The sequence below is a fragment of the Myotis davidii genome, unplaced genomic scaffold, assembly GCF_000327345.1.
Source record: "Myotis davidii unplaced genomic scaffold, ASM32734v1 scaffold379, whole genome shotgun sequence".
In the NCBI taxonomy this organism is placed as follows: Eukaryota; Metazoa; Chordata; class Mammalia; order Chiroptera; family Vespertilionidae; genus Myotis; species Myotis davidii.
The window spans coordinates 813,667-821,005 of record NW_006290553.1 but is presented as its reverse complement, the minus strand read 5'-3'; positions in this window follow the sequence as shown (position 1 = coordinate 821,005).

Below are 7,339 nucleotides of genomic sequence, written 5' to 3'. Positions count from 1 at the left end.
GGCTCAGGACAAGACTTTTAATCAGAGAAATAACATTCTTTAAATGGGTCATTTTAAATAATAATTAGCTTTTAAATGCAATAATAACAATGCTGCTCATAGAAGGGTTGATAAATTTATTGATATCTGCCTCAGTATTTAATGTGCTTTTTGGAAAATAAAGTAGTGTTTTATTGCAAGGTAAATATAAACATAATATTAGTGTAGTATTTTTTTCAGCATAATTGATTCAAAATATATAATACTAGAGGCCCAGTGCACAAAATTCATGCAAGGGGGGGGTCCCCTCAGCCTGGCCTGCACCCTCTCCAATTTGGGACCCGTCGGGGGATGTCCAACTGTCGGTTGAAGCACTAACCTAACCGCTCGCCTGCCTGATCACCTCTAACTGTCTCTGCCCACTGGCCTGATGCCCCTAACTGCTCCCCTGCCAGTCTGATCACCCTTAACTGCTCTCCCTTGCCAGCCTGATTGCCCCTAACCGCCTCAGCCCCAGCCCCGCTACTGTGGCTTTGGCCGGAAGGATGTCCAGTCTAATTAGCATATTATCCTTTTATTAGTATAGATGATAAAAACAATCAAATACCACTGGATACCTTGAAAACCAATGTTATATATTCCTCTTCCCACTGGCCTCTCTCCAATCTTCCCCACACCAAACACATCCTTCCCTCTGCAGGTGCAACACCTATAGAATTTCAAGGAAGCCTAGAATGGGCTGTTCTTTTGTCTCCTTGTGTCTTCCTTCCTACATACCCAGTTTAGTTCAATTTTTCCCCTCTTCTTGATTCTCTTTTACCTAACAATTTCATTCTAATATTTTGCAGTCATCTATCATTCTTTCCTTTTTCCTGATTTCACATTTAAGGATGGTATTTCTTCCTTTTATTTCGCTTGGTTCCCTTCTCTTTTTTCCTTTACTTCTTTCTCATTCTCTCACTCACTTATTCATATTATTTACTTATTTTTTTTACTTATTTTGCATATGTGTAAAAATTTAACTGCCATGTATGCAGTTCCACTAATTTTCAAAACTCATAACAAGATATAGCCTTGAGGATCAGAAAGGAACTGTATATGACCTAAGCATCCCTCACCTGCTTGTCCTCCCCCCACAAAGGAACAGGGCCCAGCATCCCCTTGCCTTTTCACCTGTAAAGGGTCCCTTTCCTCAGGTGTGCAATGGACATACAACCCCAGCTCCAAAGTGCTTCGAGGCTCCAGTGGCTGTTTCTATTCTCTGCTTTCTGCTGCTCTATTGATGCACCCAGCTCTGCAGAGCACCATTAATACAAGACTGTTATGCAGTGCAGGCTTTTAGAGAAGGCTGAGGACATATTGGTAATTATATCAAAACCAGAACATAACCTTACCTAGCTGTTAAACATAAATTTTCCTGGAAATGTATCACCTTTTCCATCAGAGGGTTCCTTATTCTGATGGGCAGTATTTCTTCTACAGTCTTTGGGTTCCTGTTGATATTCAGGATTTATTATATACTAGAGACCTGATGCACAAAATTTATGCAGGGAGTGAGAGGGGGTGGCGGGGTGTTCCTCAGTCTTGCCTGCATCCTCTCGCAATTCGGAACCCCTCAGGGGATGTTGGGCCTAAACCGACAGTTGGACATCTCTCTTGCAATCCAGTTCACTGCATGCACCAGTGACCATACTTTTCATACAGGTGAAAGGCATCTTGCTGTTGTATGGGCAGCTACATTTTTTTGCTCTGATTATAAAAAAATAGTACATAACATCATCCTTCTTATGGTTGGAAAAACTGAAGCAGAGACAAGTTAAGTAATTGGCTTTTTCACGCAGTTGTAAGTGTCAGAATCAGGGCTAACCACAAAATGTGCAAGCCAGAGTCCACGCATGTCAGGGCGATCTGTGGCATGACTGGCAGGTGGGGTGATTGGGAGGCCCTGCTGGCACCCACCTTGGCTGGTGGCCTAGCACCATTTGCCGGTGCTCCCTCCTCTCCCCAATCGCCACCTCTGGTCACCTCCCTCTCAGGGGACACTCTCAGGAGCTCTGAGTCAGTGTGCATCATAGAGACCAGTCGTTCTGCCTGTCATTCTGCTGTTCAGTCAATTTGCATATTAGGGTTTTATTATATAGGATGATTTTACATCAAGATATTTTAAAGTCCTAAATTGTCTTAGCCAATTTAAATTCAAGGAATATACTATCAACATAATGACACCTTACTACTTGAGAAGCAATGGGGAAGCTCTATGTTTATAACTTTCAGAGTAAAATTAATGATAGTTTAGCTCAGCCTCCCTTGGCAAAGAAGTTCTGTTTCATCGATGTATCTCAAATAAGTCAATGAAATTTTCTACTCTCAAAGAATGAAGCTGCTAGTTTTGTATATCAGAATAAAGTTAAATTTATTTTTAATTCCACTAAGTGACAAATCCAACTAGCTCAAAATATAACTCTGGTTCTGCTTTTAACATTCCAATGTAGCTCAATTTAATTAAAAAATGTATGGTAATAAAGACATTAAACTGTATTATTTTAAAAACCCCATTGTATCATAACCCCACCATACTAATAAAGGATCTTATTTTTTTCTTGGTTCATATTAACAGACAACTTGATGTAGTTTCCCTGATTGTTTTCTACTTTAAAAAATTAGTTTATTGTAAGCATTATGAAGATGATGCAGGTATTATAATGAATAACTTAATAAGCATATAATATTCTATTGAAAAATATCATTATTCATTTAGCCATTTCTTTGTAAAACCTGTAGACTATTTCCAATATTTTGTTGTTTTAAATAATGCTAAAATAGCTTTCCTGTCATTGAATAAATATTCATTGAGTGCCTACTATATCCCTGGCAATCCTATCTAATAATAGACAAACATGGTAATTAACCATACCTCCGCTACATTTCCGATTGGCTAATCAGCAGGATATGCAAATTAACTGCCAACAAAGATGGCGGCCGGCAGCCATGTAGCTGAAGCTAACAGGAGGCTTGCTTGCTCCAGTGATGGAGGAAGCCAGGTTCCCCGCCTGCCTCGGCCTGCTCTAAGCTAGGATGCAACAATGTTGCAATTATAGAAGCTAAACAAACCCCAGATACTTGCTTTCAGCCAGCTGGCCTCAGAGCTGGAACTGCAACAAAGTTTCAATTACAGAAGGTAAATAAATCCCAGAATAAAAAGAAAAAAGAAAAAAGGAGAGACTGGGAGCATACAGCAGAAAGACTGGAAATGACTGATCACTATGACACACACTGACCACCAGGGGGCAGACGATCAATGCAGGAGCTGCCCTCTGGTGGTCAATGTGGTACCACATGGAGGAGCTCTGCTCAGCTACAAGCCAGGCTGCTGGCTGCTGGTACAGCGGTGGTGGTGGGAGCCTCTCCTGCATCCTCAGCAGTGCTAAGGTCTGCTCCCCACTGGCAAGTGGGCATCCCCCAAGGGCTGCCGGGCTGCCAGAGGGATGTCTGATCACCATTTTAGGCCCAATCCTCCGGGGAGCAGGCCTAAGCCATCAAGTGGTCATCCCCCAAGGGGTCCCAGACTGTGAGAGGGCACAGGCCGGGCTGAGGGACCCCTTGCCCCGAGTGCACAAATTCTTGTGCACCAGGCCTCTCGTAAAATATAAAAGTCATCAATGGAAATTCCTGCCCTTATGGAGCTTATATCCACTGGGACAGAACACAAGAAATAAATTAAATAAAGCAAATGATGTTGTGCACTTGAAGGTGATTGGTGTATTGGAGAAAAGTAAAGGGACAGAGGAATGCAGAGGTTGGAAGACGTCATTGACTGAGAGACCTGATGAAAAGGTGAGATTTGAGTAAAGGCTTGAAGAGGTGAGGGGTACATCATTAGATATCATTCCCAAGATGGCTGTGTTTGCCCGAGTAGCAAAGTTCGTGTGAGTGAAACAGTGGGAGGGGAGGACATACAGGTAACAGAATCTGAATCTGGACCTTGAAGAACTGCAAGGGCTCTGACTTTCTTTTGCTCTGGATGAGACAGGGAGCTATTGGAGTATTTTAAGCAGATAAATGATATGGATTAACTTCTCAAAAGAATTACTATTATTACTGTGGTGAATCTTTTGGGTAAGAATAAATGCAGGTGATCAGTTAGGAGGTGACTTGGACCATGGTGAAGCCAGAAGATTTTTGGAAAGTGGTCAGATTCCACATATATTTTCAAGATAGACCTGACAGATGTTTACAATGCCAACATCAATATAAATGTTTACTTCCGAAACATGACATTATTTTTTCAAAGAATTTGCTAATATTTTAAATTATTCTAAAAATCACTTTTCATTTCATTAACAAATCTGAGCATAGTTTCACACCTTTGTTAATTTTGTTTTTTTGTATTGGTAATCTCTTGCATCTTACTTTGCTCACTGAGCTATTTGAAGTTTTGCAGGAATTCTAATACATTTTAGAAGATTATTATATATTAAAATAAAACATTTTTTATTTATAATAGTTACAAATATTATACATTCTATTTTACCTATCTTCCCAGCTCTTTGTTTTCCTTTTTCAAAACATGCCATAAAATAATCATGTGGTGTTATAAAACTGATCAACTAACTAAAACTGCACAAAATACAGTTTCAATTTCAGTACCCATTGAGAAAATATTGACAGATTAAATATTATGGCCTTTTATTCTAAAATGAGGGAAAAGTCAGAGCCCCAAAGAACCTTACACCATCTGTGATGACGAATGTTCTTTGGCTCCATATGTCACTTTGAGCCTGGTGCTAAGGAGGGCCTGATCCTTGAGCTCAGAAGAGTTCGCCATCTGCAGTAACCACTGGGTAATCTTCAACTGCATCCTGCTGCCGGATTCTTTGTCTTTTCACATCATTTAACATTTCAAAAAATCTTAAAGGTATTATTTATATAGACTATTCATAAATGCCAAATTACTTTCAAGGGCCCCATATGTAGTTTGTGTGCTAGTTCCCTAGAGTTGCTATAACCAAGCACCACAAACCAGGTGGCTTAGAACAACAAATAGTTATTCTCTCATAGTTCTGGAAATTAGAAATCTGAAATCAAGGTATCAGTAGGCTATGCTATTTCTGAAGGCTCTACGGGTGAGTCTGTTCCAGGCCTTTTTCTTAGCTTCTGGTGCTCCCAGCTGTCCTTGGTGTTTCTTGGCTTGAAGACATACCACTCTAATTTCTGCCTCCATTGTCACATGACATTCTTCCTATGTGCCTTTATATCATCTTCCCTCTGTGTGTGACTCGCTTTCCCTTTCTTTGCCATATAAGGATGCCCGTACTATTGGTTTAGGACCCACTCTAATTCAGTATGACCTCATCTTAACCTTATTGTTTCTATACAAACCCTATTCATAAGGCCACATTCACAAATGCCAAGGTTTAGGACTTCAACCTCTCTTTTTGGGTGACACAACTCAACCTGTAAAAAGTGGCTTAACAACAACAACAACAAAATATTTCCAAAAGAACCAATCTGAAAAAAAGAAAATGTGTTCAAAACTAATGTTGGAGGTAGAATCACGCCAGAACGTGAGATGATATTAGTGATATCAGGAGACACTTTTCCTCCAATAAAACTGTCATCTTTTGAAAACAGGCTTCTTAGTATTATATTTTGCTGGTATTCTCCTGAACTTTGTATCATAGTGTTAGACATGTAAATGATCCCTACAAACATTATTGTTTTAAACTGAAATACCTGTGGGCCAAGCTTGACTGGATGGCTAGTACTTTTAGCTGTGACTTATTTTCCTGACCAACCATTCACTCATCTTTCAGGTCACAACTAAGGTGTTCCTTCTTTAAGGATCTAATTCACCACCAAGACTGTATTGAGTGCCCCTCTCATGAGCTCCCATGTCACTCTGAGCTCATGATTATCAATGCTGCACCTAAGTTTTCAGAGGACTTGTTTCTCTCCCCTACTGGGTTATGAGCTCCAGTAAAATAGAGACTGTGTTGTGGCCTGTGATGATCCCAATGTCCAGAACAGTGGCTAGTCTATGGTTGGTACTTAATAACTAATTGTGGAATTTGTTCGATAAAGATTTAACACTATGCTAAAGCATTTCTTCTCCCCTGGCTTTATTTTCCCCGTGTATAAAATAGCAGAGCCTGCCTGAAATTCTAGCTGGAGGTTAGGTACACCTAGGCATGGTTAGGCAGCTGTACCAATATATGTGACCTTACTTTCTACAGGGCCTAGAGAACTGGGCTCGGGCCATTGTTCTATACTGTGTTCTGGTCAGGCTGGCAGAAGGCTTTACCCTTGAACTCAATTTTGTGCAGGCTTTGAGGAGGAATTCAGCTGACATTGTTGATGTTCAAGTGCATAAAATGCCATGAATGACAAGACAAAAAGATACACTGCTGGTGACAAATAAACAGGAGCCCAGAGGCACAATAGTCGACTTCCACCAATTTATTTCCATCTGTTTATATCCACTTAACTACCCTGAGTTTATTTAGAGAAAATTATCCATGGCAACAGACTACATCAGTTCCTCGGAGGAGTTTGTAATCTTTCATGAAAGGCTCAATGAAAATGTAAAACTAAGAGACACCACAATATAATTCCCAAACTAGTTATTGTTCATTACAAAATAAAATTAAATCTGCCGAAGGGAAAGCAATAAAATGCACTCCACTCTTTTATAAAGGTTTTATGAGGGAGAAGTGTAAATTTCTTCAGAAAGAGACACATGTAGATAAAGATTATGGATGAAGCCAACAAAGCATATTTCGTAACCCTTTTGGAAATCCTGAATCTCTTCCCCTTATCTGAACAAAACCACTGTTCATTATTGTCAGTCCTATCACGAAATAAAAATATTGAGCTTTCTCCTTGTTGCTGCATTAGAAATAGCTCTCAAACTTTTTTATGTGATTTTATTTTCTTACAACTATGGTAACATGTCTCCTGACATGTATAATGCATGTTATTACTGTCAAAAAATCAAGAAACATACATGGTTTTTAAGTCAAGAAAAGATTGTAGTTACTACAAATTCCCCACATTTGAGTTGCTTTTGTATTATTTCCCCTGATACCATAAACAGTTAACTTATAAGCAATGCACATTCATCATCGACTGCATGCCAGTTAATGTTGGATGTAGTATATAAGTTAAATTTTATCTCTAATGTGCTCACAGGCATACATATAACATATGTGAATGTATTGTTTATGCATATTGGGGCAAACCTTGTATATACATAATCTAAACACAAACACAGAAATCATGGTAAACAGTTAAAACTGAAGAAATTTAACATCAGGGATTAGTTAAACAGGTGACAGATTCTTGGGGAAGCCAAAGAGCAGAT